General features: G+C 42.2%; 1 protein-coding gene across 3 annotated transcripts in view; it reads right to left on the bottom strand.

Annotated features, from left to right (window-relative positions):
* ELOVL7 (ELOVL fatty acid elongase 7) overlaps positions 1 to 17,173 on the bottom strand; it is a 93,231-nt gene extending 76,058 nt beyond the window's left edge. Inside the window, exon 1 of one of the 3 annotated variants that reach the window (XM_055367855.2) lies at positions 16,956 to 17,173. The gene's annotated coding sequence lies outside the window, so the exon portion shown is untranslated. The other 2 variants (XM_055367857.2, XM_055367856.2) reach the window with 2 other exon arrangements.
* Positions 17,174 to 18,077: the final 904 nt, after the last annotated feature.

Genomic DNA, 18,077 nt, shown 5'->3' with positions numbered 1-18,077 from the left:
AATTTTTAGGTTACGTAATTTTGATATGAAGGAAAAGATGCCAGAAAAAACTTAGACTAATATTTCCTTCTACTATCTATCTGGATAATATATAGTTTAATTCAATATTTCCTCAATGTAGGTTCCTCCAACTATGGCCCTTTCAAACAACAGCTGAACATCAACAAACAAAAATTGTAGACAATGCGAAACTAAAACAATGACTACCCTATAAAAGCTGTCACGTCAAATATTTACAAATATCTTTCTAGGTAAACATAGAAAAACATTTTCTTCTAGACAATTTTATACAAGGTACTCAAATACCATGGATTTTCTTCCTAGTTAGTTGGGAGTAGGAAAGAAATCCTGGTTATTCTAGCTGGCTTTAGCTACTATAATGAGATTTCATACACTTGATGTTTGAAATAGCCCAATAATTTCTAAACCTTTAAATGCCCCATCATGAAAGAATTGCCCAGAAGAGTGAAAAGTCTCAAATTCTACAAATGAGCATGTAATTTATTAACTTAACCTGCAATGATTAGTAGGGAATAGAAATAAAGGAATTTCCATGATCACAACCAACACATGCCCTTGACCTAGTTTCCCTAGGTGACCAGTTTTGGTACCACAACCCACCTGCGGTACAGGCCCCAACCTTGGCCTCCCATCCTTCCTGCACACCCAGACTCTCTCCTTCTTCACCTTTCTTTCACTCTTTCTGCCCTTCTCATTCCTTTCCATCCACAGAGGCACACCCCCGTCTAGGCTCTGTGCTGGACCAAGTCCTCAATTTCCCCCATTTTACACCCCTAGTTCCCTCTCCCCTAACAGTGTGTCGAGGCAGCAATGTGAATCCCCAGCTCAAAGCACCTCTCGCCAGGACCTTTGTCTTTTCAGAACCCTCTAGCAATTTGTTAGTGGAGTCTGGAACCAAGCTGGAATTCCTGCTCATGGGCTTCATTCATTAACAGGACCCCTTTTACCCCTCACCCTCACCTCGCACTCTGATTCCTGATAAACTAATTTTTCAGCCAAGTAAACTTTTTTGCTGCTCCCTGCATTCTCTCTGTTACACCCTCATATGGTAAAAATTATAATAGGAATAAATTATGCAGAGACGTGGAGGATTTAGCACTTTTCATTAAAAATTAACATATATCTTTAAGAGCACAAAAATTATTTCTACTACTGAAATTCTAAGAATAAATGGATTTTCTCTGCTTTATTAATTTAACAAAGCATATACCTAACAGCTCATTTTTACTTTACTTCAGGTAAAGTATTTATAGCTTTAGAAAAATATATTAACTGTATCATAGTATAGAACCTTATGGAAACATGTCACACCGCTGACTTTTATGTATCCAGTTCATACTTTTTCCCTGCGCTAAGCCCAAAAATGCATAGGAGATTTTTTAAAAAATCATTAGGCATAGGTGAACACTGCATTTTGAATTTAAACCATGAGAATAAAGAAATAGCAAAGTTATTAAAATATAAAATGACGGATTGTTTACTAATGTATTAATAGTTATCTATATGCAATAAGCACAGCTAAATAAGTTATTCGTATTGTTTTAAAACTTTTCTTGTGATATTTATATAATTTGCTACTTAGACTCTGTATCATCCTATTACCCAAGAATCTCTCACTACTTTTAGTCATAACAAAGTGGTGGTTTTTAAAAATGTTCAGGTTGATTGGCTATTTGATGACATTAAGTTATTATTTTTAACTTCTTAGGCATGATAATGGTATGGCTGTAATTTTTTAAAGTCCTTATTTTTAGAGGTATACTGGAATATTTACAGATGAAATAAGATTAGCCATAATTCTGAGCGATGAGTATATCAGTTCATTACATCATTCTACTTTTATAAATGTTTAGAAATTTCTATAATAAGAGTTTTTTAAGAAAGAAATAAAATGTTCATGTTGGAAAGGTTTATATTTTATGTTTGGAGCTTTCAAAAAAAAAAAGCATACTAGGAGATGGTTCTTGTTCCTCATCTGAATATTTCCCAATTCTTTTCCTCGAGAAAAACTTTAACAACCTTTTTTAAAAGGCTACAAGAAGCCACAAAGCAGTTTATCAAAATGTCAGCAATTGTTATTTCTGGTTGGTAAGATGATAAGGGATATCTGTTTTCTTTGATGTTATAAGTTTTTTTATTTGCTATTTTCTGTTAGAAGTTCTCTATATTTCTAAAGTCAGCATATATTATTAATATAGTCAAAAAATGAGTGAATTTTCTGATTACATGGAAGATTTTTGCATGTCAAGTACAGAAAATCTGTCTATATCGTAAATCCCTCTATCTTTTATATTTACCATGAAAAATATTAATGAACACATGAACACAAGAACCCAGTTGTCTATAAATCTACCTGTTTGTGACAGCAGGATGGAAAGAGTGAGTTTTGATTGTCACAGGGGAAAGACATACTAGAGAAGAAGATAATTCTGGAATGATGAAAAGGCTGGTAAGATTTTGGTCTCATTCTGGCAAGGCAGACATATTGACTCATACAACTGAGTGCTCATAATGGGCTCTCTAAGGGCAGATGATAAACAGGAGTCAGGTATTTCTGGAAATGTGACATACAATATCTTACACCACTTTCATTTTACATTTGGCTTAGGCAAGGTTCATGAGTGGCTACTGATATATAGTTATATTTTTGTTTTGTCTTGTTTTTATTTTAGATGGGTAGGGACATAGAAGAGAGAAAAAGTTTATTCTACCCTTGAATAGAGGAAACATTTACTGTAATTTTGGCTCTTTGCCTCCTACATCATCTGCTCCTCTTTCTCCTCCCCCTGATCATTTCATTTTGAGAAATCATTGTCCATTCTCTACGTGAGGCCTGGCTGACAGGTTCTTAAAATCCTTGCTCACAACCACAGCTCAGGGCTCCTGAGACTCAAACAGTATCAGAAACTGTCAGGTCCTTGGGGTAGGGGACCATGTCTCTATTCATTTATTCAACAAATATTTGGCACCTGCTATGCGCCAAGCAGCCTTCTTGACACTAGGGATACAGTGAGATCCCTGCTTTCATGGAGTTTACATTCTTGTGGGAAGACATACAAGTAAACAAAGAGACAAAAATAAGACAAATAGTGGCAAAAGTGATGAAGAAAATAAAGCACAACAGAGTGAAGTAATAGTAACTGGGGCAGAGGGCTGCAACAGTAGAAGGGTAGTGAGAAAGAGCTAGGATACTGGGGAGGATGTGGCAGCCGAGTGGTCCTGAAGGACAACAGCAGAGGAACAGAAAGCAGAGAACAAAGACAGTGATGCTGGATGGCACAGACAGATGGGCATTGATGGTCTTCTAACCTCAGGTAAGGTACCTGGGTTTTATTCTAGGTGCAAGAGGAAACCATCAGAAGCTTTTTTTTAAATTTCTTTCTTTTTTTTTTTTTTTTGGTAGTATGACTATTCATTTTTCAATTTTAAAATTTATAGTAAAATACAAATAACTTAAAATTTACCATCTTAACCATTTTTAAAAGTATATTTCAGTATTAATGAAATACATTCAGACTGTTGTGCAACCATCACTACCATGCAACTCTAGAACTCTTCATCTTGTGAAACTGAAACTCTCATCAGAGGCTTTTAAGCAAAGCAGTACATGATCTGTCTTACGTTTTAAAAAATAATTTTTGCTTGGTAGAGAATTGATTGTGGGAATACAGCAGGAGTAGAAGTTTACTGAAGTAGATGGTTCAGGATGGATTTTGTTGACACAGCTGACATGATTGCTGCTAATTCACATATGGGCAAGAGAAAGAGAAAAAAATGAGGAGAAATGACTTCTAGATTTCATATGTCCAGTGTCTAACACATTGCAAATAGCTAATGTTTATTACATAAATGAATGAATACTGATTTAACATTTAAAAAGTAAAAACCTTTCTTCCTAGACAAGTAGGACAACAGAAATGAAACTACTATGGACACAGGAGATTACCTTCTTTCTAGTGTCTGTCTATAATAATCATGTCCTTATAACATGGATAAAGTCTGTACAGTTGGTTCATGTTAACCTAATCTGCCTAATTTCAATATTATCATTAAAGGCCAATCCTTTATAATGTATACAGTAAGTTAAATTTTACTAAGCATTTTACATATATTATTTCATCCCTTTCTAAATCAATAGCTTTTAAAATTTGAGACTATGGTGCTATGGGCCACCTCCCCAGAGATTACATGTATACACAAATGTGATGTTTTGGGAGTTTATGGACCTTCTGAAGTCCATCCATAGACCAGCCTCAAGTTTTAAAAGGTTCTTCTCTGTCTAGTGCTAGAGTTTTTATTGTATACATCATCAGGAGAATCTTATTAGCCTAGCCCTGGAGGTTTTAGAGAAATGCTTTCAAAGAGTTTACCTTCATTAACATCCACAATTCGTGAGTTATCAAGAACCAATATTAATTTTTAAAATATCTTTGCATCTTTAGCAAAACTGTTAAAGTATTATCCGTAAAGCGATTCAAGATCCTCTTTATTAGTGCCAATTTGATAAATTCCTTTTGCACTTTACTTCTAGGACAAAAAGTACCTTATATATTTATGCTTTTAAAGAAGCAAAAAACAAACCATTAGAGTTGTGGTTACTCTTTCAATATAAGCTCCGGGCTAACTGTTAAAATCTAGTGTTCCATTTATCACAACTGCATTATCTAGATTTTCCCCTTCTATGCTTGGATCTTAATATATTTACTGTAAGCATTTCAAGTCTTTCTGGGAAAAAAGTAGAATGTGAATTATATATGATCATATTTAAAATCTGCAATATTCCTATTTCATAAGCATATCAGCTGCCTCTCCCAAACCAGCACTTTTTTTCTGAAGATAAGAAAATAAACTCTAAGGCAACGTGTAGTAAGCAGCAGGATGTATAGTCAGAATCTTTGTATTCCAGGAACCCAGGTCTGCCAGCCACCACTCAGGTGACCTTGGGGAAAATCACTTAAATTTCTTGGAGACTCAGAATTTTTGGTCTCTAAAAGTGAATTTAGACCATACACAACAGGCAGTGTTGCAATCAGAATCAAGCAGCAACACATATTTGCCTGTTAATAAGTAGATGGCAACTCCTACTTGCTCTGTGCTCTGTCTACTGATGAAATAGTAAAACCTAAGGATTGGGGATTGATAGATTTTTTTTTTTTTTTTGAGACGGAGTCTCGCTCTGTTGCCCAGGCTGGAGTGCGGTGGCACCATCTTGGCTCACAGCAACCTCTGCCTCCCGGGTTCAAGCAATTCTCTTGCATTAGCCTCCCAAGTTGCTGGGATTACAGGCACCCACCACCACACCTAGCTAATTTTTGTATTTTTAGTAGAGATGGAGTTTCACCATGTTGGCCAGGATGGTCTTGATCTCTTGACCTTGTGATCTGCCCACCTCAGCCTCCCAAAGTGCTGGGATTACAGGCGTGAGCCATCATGCCCGGCTGGAATTTTTTTTTTTTTTTTTGAGAGTGCAGATCAAAGCAATGTGCACTAACTCTCCATTAACCTTCCCCCTTCCCAATTCCAAAAATGCCACTTCCATGAGTGAGATACTCAGGCAGTCACCTAATGGGGATAAACTCAAGTGCTAAGGGCAGAGAATGAGAAAAGGAAGAGGGCTGTTAGATAAAGTCCATGGCTTGGGCTAGGTAATTTAGTCACCTCTGCTAAAATAATACAGTTTTTTCTTTGACACCTTTACTCATGGTTCAGGCTGAGGTTTTATAATACACGGGCCTCAGGACTAGGCACAGCATTGCATTGACTTGAGCTTCAGTTTCTGTACTTGTAACACGGGGGAAGCATAATCCTCGCCCTGCCATATTCTACAGTAACATCTGTAGGAGTAATTAATGCTACTTGTAGACAAAGATGGAGGGGGGCAATCCAAGAGCTTCAAAAATTCAGTGTCAAGTCATATTCAGAAATAAGGCTAATGATGAAAATATGATTATCAGCTAGAAAAGCAACTGGGCTCTAGTTGGGAGAACTTGTTTCTGGTCCCAAAATACTAAACAGGATTGTGGTCTTGGGCAAACGAAATGGCCTCGTGTCCTCAACAGTGTAAGAGGTCAGCCTGAATGACCTCTCAGGTCCTTTGCAGCTCAAAACACTAATGTTTCTCTGAAAAATAACCAACATGCTCATGACCCAGCAAAGGCTTCAATTCTCAGATCCTTGGGTGGGACAATGCTGAGAGATGTCCCGTGGGACTGAGCGCCAGGTGCCCGCAGAGGTAGTAGACTCTACATTAACACTCCCTGTGTTGGCTGCCTCCTTTTCTTGTCTCACTTCCCCACTCCCCAACTTCTGGTACTGTCTAGGATTATCTCCCAAATAAGTTATTTACACTAAAAAAAGAAAAGAAAATTAAACCTACATCAGAAATTAAATTCGGTTTTGAAGTACTAAGTTATGAAGTAGTAAGCACATGAGCACTGGAGTTCAGACTAAACTAGGTCTGATTCCCAGTGCTATCACTAATCATGTGACCTTGGGCAAGGTTCTTCACTTCTATTTGCATCAGTTTCCTTGCTTATAACATGGGAACAATACCACCTTCTAGGGCTTCTGTGAGGATTAAATGAGATAAGGCATAAATAGACTTTAGCACAGTGGCTGGAATACAACCAGTGCTTAATAATTGCTATTATTATAAAATATAATTTTATTTTTCTCATTTTATAAGTTTGGCCTTTTTTCATCAACCTACTAATACTTCAGAAAATAATAACTATACTTTTATAATTACTATTTGAATTTAAAATAAGTTACACCTTGACCAATTCAACTTGTCAGCTTAATAACGCTAATAAAATTTTCAAGTTTAATAAACTCTAGCTAATGATATATTTTGCTTTCAGTTTTTATGTAAGCGATTAAATGCAGGTAGGAAGCAGCTCTAAGTTCTACATGTTGGTTCACATTATTATTTTTTTTTTTGAGACGGAGTCTCGCTCTGTCACCCAGGCTGGAGTGCAGTGGCATGATCTCGGCTAACTGCAAGCTCTGCCTCCCAGGTTCACACCATTCTCCTGCCTCAGCCTCCCAAGTAGCTGGGATTACAGGTGCCCGCCACCACACCTGGCTAATTTTGTTTTTGTATTTTTAGTAGAGACGGGGTTTCACCGTGTTAGCCAGGATGGTCTCCATCTCCTGACCTTGTGATCCGCCCGCCTCGGCCTCCCAAAGTGCTGGGATTACAGGCGTGAGCCACTGCGCCCGACCGGTTCACATTATTAAAATAAACTTAAATGTTATATAGATGTTATTAATGAAAACCCAATTTAAAATAAGAAGCATGAGCCAGGCAGAGTAGCTTACACCTGTAATCCCAGCTACTTGGGAGGCTGAGATGGGAGGAATGTTTGATGCCAGAAATTTGAGATCAGCTTGGGCAACATGGTAAGACTCTGTCTCTCAAAAAATGATATAAAATAAGAAGTGTGAGTTGATTATATACCATTAGTATGGAATGCTAAGTGAAGGTTCTGACTACTTACTACACTATAGCGTAAACTATTACAGTCAGACTAACAGGAGCAGGAATTCTGACTAGTTTTGGTTAGGTGATTTTTAAAAATTTATTTATAGCAAAGAATCAAAAATTTATTTAGATACTATAAACATTTACTTTTTAAAAAAATATATAAATAGGCATTAATTCTCCAATTTTCCAAAGTAGTCCCAAGGGCTGGGCACAGTGGCTCACACTTGTAATTCCAGCACTGTGGGAGGCCAAGGCGGGCAGATCACTTGAGCTCAGGAGTTCAAGATGAGCTTGGGCAACATAGCAAAACCCTGTCTCTACCAAAATACAAAAATTAGCCGGGCGTGGTGGCACACACCCGTAGTCCCAGTTACATGGGAGACTGAAGTGGGAGGATCAATTGAGCCCGGGAGGTGGAGGTTGCAGCGAGCTGAGAGCAAGCCACTGCACTCCAGCCTGGGTGACACAGTGAGATCCCATCTTGAAAAAAAAAAAAAAAAAGACAGTAGTCCCAAGACTGACCTTGAGGAAGAGCGCCTCGCCAATATTTTTCGGCTATAAACCATACCTAGAACTTAATCCACAATTGCCAGTTTTAACTTTCTAAGTGAATTAAAAACAAAGCAAAACAAAATAAAACAACTACACACACTTTTAAGGCAAGCTCAGGATATTTTTCAAGTTTTTACAATTTCTGTTTTTATTTTTGAATTTTTTTTTTAAACAGGGTCTCACTCTGTCATCGAGGCTGAAGTACAGTGGTGCAATCACAGCTCACTGCAGCCTCGACCTCCTGGACTTAAGGGATCTTCCCACTTCAGCCTCTGGAGTAGCTAGGACTACAGACGCATGCCACCACACCCAGTTATTTTTTAAATTTTTTGTAGAGATGGATGTCTCACTATGTTGCCCAGGCTCGTCTTCAACTCCTGTCCTCAAGTGATCCTCCCACCTAGGCTTCTCAAAGTGGTGGGATTACAGGCATAAGCCACTGCACCCAGCCATCTTTCTGACTTTTATAGTTTTCCTGACCCCTTAGTGACTCACTTTTATGGAACCTTTCCAAAGAATTCAACATTCCTTTCACAATAACAATATTCTTTTTTTGCACTTACGTTTCATAAGTTCACGCACATCTAAATTATCTATCACAATAACAAGTATAACTGGCACTAACATGTTTGCAATAAATACAATAAATTGTTGTTAAGCCAATAACCCAGCAGTTGGAGAAGGAAGAAGACTACTAGAAGCCAGTGTTCATCATGCCTGGGCACCACCCCATGTGCTTATAGGGAAATGAAGAGCATAGGCTCATTGGTCAACTGTTAGATGTCAACGGTATTGTATTTGAATCAGGATGAACCATATGCAAACTGCCAACATCCAACTGTTTATTCACCTACAGAAAGGGCAATTGCATATGTTCAACCATATATATATATATACACATTTTATTTAAAAACACTGACTATATTTTATGTTAAATATCACATCCACTACCATTTTTTTCCTTTAGAAGAATGAATAGTGGTTCTCACAGCTTGATTTAAAAAATTCCATTCCACATTGGCTCAGGAACTCACCCTAAGCTACTGAATAATTAGTCATTGGACTCTGGATTCCTAGGAATGCCATTTCTATCTTCTTTCTTTCTTCAAGTTAAAGTCACACCTGTTAGTCACACACGAAGAAGAGGATGAAGGATGAAGCTATCAGCTGTGCTTTCTAGCTAACTGAATGATAAGCAGCAAAGGGATTAAAATGTGGGTCAACATTGTTCGTTGGCTGGTTTATTTCTGAGACATAAATCTTTCTGTCCTACAGGATGCAACACAGCACTGTCTGCCTGAAGAAGGTACAAAAAGACAGGTAAGACTCTGAGGGGCAGAGAAGCCCCTGAACAGACTTAAAATAAGTCACCCTTAAGTAATAAGTGCCCTTTACTTTTGTTCTGCCCTTGTTAGAGCATTTAATTAAAATAAACACACAAACAAATCACAAGTGTGCTATTAGGACAAAACCCAAAAATTTGGAACAGAAAGAAGGAGAAGAGTTGGGGGGATGGGGCTGTACTTAGATTAAGGGCCGCTAGTGAAACTCTCTTTGTCTAGATCTCACATTTCTACCACTGACACTAAAAAATCTAAATTGGGTTTATTTTTATGGTTGCCCTTACGCCCTCACAAAACTATTGTAAGATAGTCCTAGGGCCTCCTATATTCTCAAAAATATCAACCCAGAGAGTTAGTATTCAGAGTGGGGAGAGCCTAAACCTTGTAATTACACCTAGGTTTAAACCCTGGCTGCATACTTCTACCAGTGTAGCCTGAGCACTCTTTCTGCTTTTTTCACCTTTCTGTACCTGTGCATATGATGAGCCAGACTTTGCTGGCTTCAAAGGATTCATTAGAAAATACAAGTAAAGAGACTCACTGCAGGCCGGGTGCAGTTTCTCACACCTGTAATCCCAGCGCTTTGGGAGGCTGAGGCGGGCAGATCACCTGAGGTCGGGAGTCGAGACCAGCCTGGCCACCATGGTGAAACCCCCCCCCCCCACCGTCTCTACTAAAAATACAAAAATTAGCCGGGCAGGCGTGGTAGAGCAGAGGGGCGGGGGGGTGGGTGGTTTGTCAGGAGGCTGAACCAGGAGAATTGCTTGAACCTGGGAGGCAGAGGTTGCAGTGAGCCAAGATCACAGCATTGCACTTCAAATTGGGTGACACAGTGAGACTCCACCTCAAAAAAAAGAGAGATTCATTGCAACTATTACTTATGCCTAAAAGATGACAAACCTTTCACCCCATAATTTTCAATAAGATGTTTTAAATGTAAATGCAGCCTTGAGTATCCTGTAAGGACAGAGGTACAGATGATGCCCATGAAGCTGATTTTCTGTTTCAAAATTCACATGCAAGCTAAGCATAATCAAGATATCTAATGTAGGCTAGGCGCAGTGGCTCACGCCTGTAATCCCAGCACTTTAGGAAGCCAAGGCAGGTGCATCACCTGAGGTCGGGAGTTTGAGACCAGCCTGACCTAACATGGACAAACCCCGTCTCTACTAAAAATACAAAACTAGCCAGGCATGATGGTGCATGCCTGTAATCCCAGCTACTCGGGAGGCTGAGGCAGGAGAATTGCTTGAACACGGGAGGTTGCAGTGAGCCAAGAGCATGCCAATGCACTCCAGCCTGAGCAACAAGAGCAAAACTCTGTCTCAAAAAAAAGATATCTAATGTAAACAAGGAAGGTAGCTGTCCTTTCCAGATCAGATAGGGAAATGAGACAAAGGCCTGATGGGAGGAGGAGAGGTTTCATAAACGTGAAATGGCAAGCACCAGAGAGATTCAAATCTTAACACATCCTTTTCCTTCTTACAGGCTTCCCAGGATTCCCCACTGACATTATGATAAAATCCAAAACCTTTATGGGGTCAAAAAATGCTCTCAGTAAGCCTGGCCTCTGCATGCCTAGGCAACTTCAACTCACACCCTCTTCCTAGTTACTTTAAAGTATCTGCATCTCCCTGATCGCACCTGCACTCTCCCCCTAGATTCTATTTCCCACTCCTCATCCCATTTCTCAGCTGCCCTAACTCGCACTCTTCCTTCTTTCCTCTCAGAAGGACTTCCTGTCTGCCCGCCTCTGCCTTGCCTCCCCAGGACCTGGTCTGTGTATATCACAGCACAGTTTATCATACTGAACTGTAATTTTGTAACTTACATTTACTTGTCTGTAACTCATATGGACCTGGACTGGCTTTAGCAATCTGCCAGCCCCTTTGCCTGACACAAAGCTAACACTCAAATGTTTGTTGAGTGTGCAGCTTCTGAAACTCCCCAGTTTTACCTAGGTTTGGCTCTTTTACCCTACATTAGAAAGTCCAAGAAGCAGGGCTGCTGGTGTTCATGGCTTAAGTAGCTACTTATCCAGATTGATTGAGATTTGTCTTTAACATGGGGAATTTGTAAGCTATGTGGAAACTTATCTCATTTGAATAATAGTCTGTTTAAAAATATTTATGGGTCAGGTGTGGTGGCTCCTGCCTGTAATCCCAGCACTTTGGGAGGCTGAGGAGGGCAGATCACCTGAGGTCAGGAATTCAAGAGCAGCCTGGCCAACACAGTGAAACCCCGTCTCTACTAAAAATATAAAAATTAGCCATCTTGGTGGTGAGTGCCTGTAATCCCAGCTACTCAGGAGGCTGAGGCTGGAGAATCACTTGAACCCAGGAGGCAGAGGTTGCAGTGAGCAGAGATAGCGCCATTGCACTCCAGCCCAGGCGACAAGAGCAAAACAGTGTCAAAAAAAAAAAAAAAAAAATATATATATATATGTATATATTTATGATGGGCCAGGCATGATGGCTCACGCCTGTAAGCCCAGCACTTTGGGAGGCTGAGGTGAGCGGATCATCACCTGAGTTCAGGAGTTCGAGAACAGACTGGCCAACACGGTGAAACCCCATCTCTACCAAAAATAAATAAATAAATAATTAGCTGGGCATGGTGGCATAAGCCTGTAGTCCCAGCTACTCAGGAAGCTGAGGCAGGAATCACCGAACCTGGGAGGCAGAGGTTGCAGTGAGCCAAGATCGCACAACTTTATTGGGCGACAGAGCAAGATTCCGTCTCAGAAAAAAAAAGAAAAGAAATTATGATGGTATGCCAACTTCTATCATTTACAAAAAGAGTGATTTCACTTGCCAATGTAATAATATGTACTTTTAGAAATCAATTAGGAATAATGGAAATTTCAAATTTTTTAGAAGACCAATGTTATAAAATGCCCAACTGGTATTAGTTTTCAACTTTTTGCAACTGTGCATGGTCAAAACTGGATAAGTCACTGAAACACATGTAAGATATATTTCTAAAAGTGTGTTTATGGCATGCTTCTTTCCATGCTATGTGATGTATCTTCTTGAAATTCTGGCTATTCTCAGTTAAACATGCTACCATTTACCATGGCTCCGGAATTCCATGTTTGGTAAATAGCAACCTTCCAGGCCATGTGCAATGGCTCACATCTGTAATCCTAGCACTTTGGAAGGCTGAGGCAGGAGAATCATTTCAGCCCAGGAGTTCAAGACCAATGTGGGCAACGTAGTGAGACTCTGTCTCTATAAAAGATACAAAAAATTAGCCAGGCATGGTGACATGTGTCTGTAGTCCCAGCTACTGGGGACTCTGAAGTGGGAGGATTGCTTGAGTCTGGGGATTGAGGCTGCAGAAAGCCATGATTGTGCCACTGCACTCCCGCCTGGGTGACAGAGAGAGACCCTGTCTCGGGGGGAGAAAAGAGCATCCTTCTGTATCTTAAAACTGATAAGCACAAGTGGCACATCATGGAGAATAAACAAATCTCAAAAATTAGAAAAAATCCTACTTTCTCAATTTGCCTAGAAATTATTTGCAGATAGGCGCTTTCTTTTATGCACATTTGAAGACCCTATGGCAGGTTGAATTGTGTGCCCCAAGGAGGATATGTTGAAATCCTAACCCCCGATACCTCACAGTGTGCTATTATTTGGACATTGAATTTTTGCAGATGTTAAAATGAGGTCATACTGGAGTGGGATGGGCCCTAAATCCAATATGACTGGTGTGTTTATAAGATGGTTATGTGAAGACACAGACACAAAGGGAGAATGCATATGAAGACAGAGGCAGAGATTAGAGTGATGCCCGCACAAGGAATGCCAGAGATTGCTGCTGTCACCAGAACCTAGGAGAAGCATGGAACAAATTCTCCCTCAGAGCTTTCAGAAGGGTTCAACACTGCTGACACCCTAATTTTAGACTTGTAGCCTCCAGAACTGTGAGAATAAATTGCTGTTTTTTCAAGTTACCCAGTTGGTGGTACTTTGTTATGGCAGCCTGAGGAAACTAATACAACATTTAATAATACTGTTCATGTTTAATTCAATTGCTGTTACTTCCTAGAGAGAGAAGTTAGGTAAAATGCATTGATCCTCTTTTTAAAATCGCTTTTAGAAATCTGACAGCATGTATTGAGAACCATAAAAATGACCATACTTGCTGACAAAGTAATTCTACTTCTGGAACAGTATCATTAGGAAATGAGTCCCAACTTGTAAAATGATACAACTGCAAAGATAAGTATTACTATAACTTAGGTTGTTTATAATTTGTTGCTAATATACTTGTCCAACAATAGAGTTTTAGTTAAGTAAATCACATTATAATTACTAGAATACAAACAATATGAGTTCTGAAAATTACATAAGATGAAAAATGCTTACTAGGTATTATATGGAAAACACAGAATACTAAAAAAAAATTACTTTCCTTTTTTTTTTTTTTTTTTTTAAGACAGAGTCTCCTTTGTTGCCCAGGCTGGAGTGCAGTGGCATGATCTCAGCTCACTGCAACCTCTGCCTCCTGGGTTCAAGCGATTCTCCTGCCTCAGCCTCCAAGTAGCCTGTAGTTGGCACTACAGGCATGTGCCAACACACCCAGCTAACTTTTGTATTTTTAGTAGAGATGGGGTTTCACCATTTTGGCCAGGCTGGTCTCAAACTCCTGACCTAAGGTGATCCACCTGCCTCAGCCTCCCAAAGTACTGGGATTACAGGGGTGAACCACTGTGCCCAGCCTGAGAATACTAATATTCTATATGGAGTATGATGAAGGAAAATACACATAGAAAAAAAGAGAGAGACAAAGGCAACCTGTTTAAATATTCATTGTGGTAGAATTATGTTCAGTGGGTCAGAACTCTCTTCTTGGCTCCCTGATCTTATCCTTTTGGTACCAATTTCCAGTCTTATTTTCTCTCTCCTCAAGCCTCTCCATGCACAGCCAATTCTTTCTTGGCAATGCCTCTTGGGAGCAGTCCAGGCCCACTTCACCTTATACAGGTTTTTGTGAAAAGATTCCTATTTGGCCTGACTGTAGCCTATCTATGGCCAGAATAACCCTGTCGTTCTATTGCTGAATACATCTACTGTGTTAATCTGTCCATTTATGTTTTATAAACTTTTATGTATGTGCTATGTTTTTCAATAAAAAGGTTTTTTTTTAACTTTATGTTTTCATATTTTGTTTTGTCAAGATAAGGATAAATGGTTCTCTGCTGATTTGCTTCATTATACCTCTAAATGTAATGTTTCATCAGAACAGCTGGGTACCTGTTTGTGACAATGGAGTGAACACAGGCTTTTCTCCCCTTCGTGTACAATGTCTACCAGCTCCTCCACGTTTACCAATGCAAACTCCTTAACTTCCTGTAAAACCTGGCTTAAAAATTTCCACCATCATCAAACCTGCCTGATCTGTGCTACCAAAATTTATACTGTATCATATTCTACATTTATCAAGCAACTACTTAGCTGTAAGGCCTGAAGATTTAATGTCCTAAGCTGTTTGCAATCTTTTTGTGCAAAGCAAACATAAAAGATGATAACAAATAGCAGAGAAGGGCATATGATGTGTTCAAAGTGGGGAAGAGGGAGAGTGGTGAAGAGAGGATGGGAGTGGGTGAGACTGATAAAGGCTAGAAGACACCACGTAAAAATTGGATAGAAGATATTTAACGAATGGGAGAGGAATGTCATGAGACATGGCACCTTGGAGACCAGGATAATGGCAGGACCCTTAATGGAAATGAGCATCTGGAGCTGTTTTGGGGAAAAGCCGGGCAAGTCCAAGCGGAATATTATAATGTGCACTGACAGACGTTACACTAAAACTGAAGAAGACATGGAAAGCACAGAATCTTAAGCCAGATAAATACAGGCGATAGATGAAGTAACAAAGTCCCATAAATCTATTTTTCTTAAAAAAAAAAAAAAAGCGGGGGCAGGGGGAGGGTGTGGGGATCCTAAACTAGTATAAAGACACATAAGAAGGAAAAGAGGGACCTGAGATTGACAGCCTGGTCAACGATGCCTGAAACAGCACGGGACTTCAGAAAATAAGGACGAGCAAACGAACTCTAGGTGAGGCAGTGTAGGACAGTGGTTAACAGCTCCAGTGCCGGAGACAGAACCCCAGAGCTGGAATCTCCTACTGCTGAGATGGGTGTGGCCTTGGGCAAGTTACTTAACCTCTCCCTGACTCGGTTACCTCATCATTAAAATGAGAATAATATTAATATATCTACTTCCCAGGATCGTTGTGAAGATTAAAAGCTTTTACACAAGAACTGACATCAGTGCCTGGCACCTAAGCACTGATAAATGTCTGCCACGGGGTGAGGGGTGGATTTTATTTAGTTCTCGGTGACCTTGGGGAGACCAATTTCTGATCAGTAGTACGAAGGGAAACTACAAAGAAAGGGAATGAATAAGCGGGTGCGTGGTAAGAACGCAGAGGCAGCCACCAGGTATCGATGACCCTTTGGGAGCACGTAAGCAATAAAAGTGAGGAATGAAATAAAGGGTAATCCGAGAGCACAGGGTTAAGTGAACATGCTTTCCGAGGGGAGATCGTAGCAAGAGGGAAAAGACCACTGGCGAGGAACTCGGGTCGCTAAAACTGTTCTTCAGTCGGCGCGGGACTAACTACACTAGGAGCAGGACAGGTGTAAAGACCCGCTCCTTCCCGTCCCGAGTTCCCCAGGGAGCTCCAAAGAGCGCTCTGTCCGCGCCGGGTGAAGTTTGAAACAGCGCTGACTTGAAGGGGGAAAGCCCATTTCCCAACGAACCTGGGAAAGCCCATTTCCCAAAGAACAAACGATACCTGGGACGACAAAACAACAGGCTTTCCTGTTTCCATCTCCGGCACGACCTGTTCCACGGCTCTGTATTCATCAGCCTCCTCCCGGCCAGCAGCAGCCACCAAGACAGGATGCGGCTCGGGGAGCCGAAGGGACAGCGCCCCAAGTTCATCCGGCCGCGGGAGCAAAAAAAGCGCCCAAAGGGGAAGGAAGGAAACAGAAAGAAAGGGGCTCCGGAATTTGGGGGGGTGGCTAGCGAGGCCAGACCCCGGAGCTGGGAAAATGACCTCCGCGTCCAAGGTCGAGCAGGTCCTTCTCCCTCCCAGTCCCGCCGGCGAGCACCTTTGCCCCTCCCGCTCCGATCCGCAGGGCTGGCGCCGCGCGGGACCCCAGTCCAGGCTCCGCTCCACAGTGCGCCCACCGGGCCCGACCTTCCATTCGGGATGCTGCCGGGTGGGGGCTCCCGGAGAAGGCGCAGGTGAGCGCCGCGACCCCGCGCTCCGGCGGAAAAGGGCCTCGGTCCTCCCCACGCGCAGGCAGCGGGGACAGAACTTCCCAAGCGCCTCCCGAGCCCAGGGAGGGCCTGGCCCCGCTCCCGGGGCCCCCGCACCCGGGTCCCACTTCTCGCGCGCCGCGCCCAAGTTCCTCCATCCGGCCGCTCCCGACCCCGTTCCCCTCGGCTCTGCCTCCCTCCCCAGTCTCTTCTCCTCCGCGCGCCGGGAAAGTTTGGCCCCTGCCCGCCGGCCTGGAGCCCCGCACTCACCGCACAGGGAGCGGAGCCGAAGCGCCGGGCGCGCGCGGGAGAGAGGGCGGCGGCTGGCAGCGCGAGCGCGGAGCTCCTCACAGCGGCCCCTGCTGTCCCGGCCGCCGACTGGGTTGGAAAGGGGAGGAGGCCGCCGGGTGTCACCTGCCCGCTATCCCACCCAGCCGCGTGACGCGCGCAGCGCCGCCCCCTGCCCGCCGCCGCCAGGTGCCCGCCGAGGGCCGGAGGGAGGAGCCGGGGCGGCGCGAGGGGGAGCGGCCGGGAGGGCGGAGGCCGCCCCGGCCTCGCCTCCGCCGCGCGCCCTGACTCTCGGGACTGGGGCCCACCGGCCGCTCTGGGTTAGCGGGGCTGGTCGTGGCACCGATGACCTTTCTTTCCGAGAGCAGATGCCATCACTTGGGGGACATCGCCAGGCTGACATAGCAGAGTGGAAATTGTCGTCATGCATGACTCATTTGGGAATGAGTTGTAGAAAAATCCGAAATGAGGAAAACCTAGCTGAGGCTGGAGGCGGAGAAAAAGGGGACTCCCTGCTCCTGAAAGGGTATTGGAAGGGTTAATTCACATCTAAAATGGAAGCCAGACCAAGAGGAGAAGGCCCTGGGAGGGGAAGGCCGACTTGGTTCAGCTCCATCCCCTGCTTATAAGGAATAAGAAACTAGAGAATTGAGGCAGCCTGGGGGGCATGGGGAGAGGACTTTTAGAGCAATGAAGACTAGATTGTATATAATCTAACTTTGTTTCTGGTAACAGCAACTGCTGCAGGAAAAAAAGTCTAGAAAATTCATTTCTCGTTACCTACTGTCGGATTGGAAAGTGGGGGTGGGGATGCGCGTTCGGAGTGTGCACCTGCGCTTGGTTTATTTATTTATTTTTTAAACGTACCTGGCCTTGTGTCTGGTAATGATCCTCCTAATCGCTGATATGATTTGGAGTCATGGCATCAATAGCTGAAAGGCAAAATAGGGGCCTAGAGAAGTTCCCTGCTTCTGAGGCAAAACCAAAGGCTGTTGTTGAACTGTCCAGAAACCTAAAAAACAATAATCATTTTTAGTTGCAGTCCTGACCCAACCACCTCACAAATGTGGGCTTTGAGTTTGTGTTGCGAGTTCTCAGCATGGA

The sequence above is a fragment of the Gorilla gorilla genome, chromosome 19 (genome assembly GCF_029281585.2).
Source record: "Gorilla gorilla gorilla isolate KB3781 chromosome 19, NHGRI_mGorGor1-v2.1_pri, whole genome shotgun sequence".
In the NCBI taxonomy this organism is placed as follows: Eukaryota; Metazoa; Chordata; class Mammalia; order Primates; family Hominidae; genus Gorilla; species Gorilla gorilla.
This window is presented reverse-complemented; position numbering and strand designations above follow the sequence as displayed.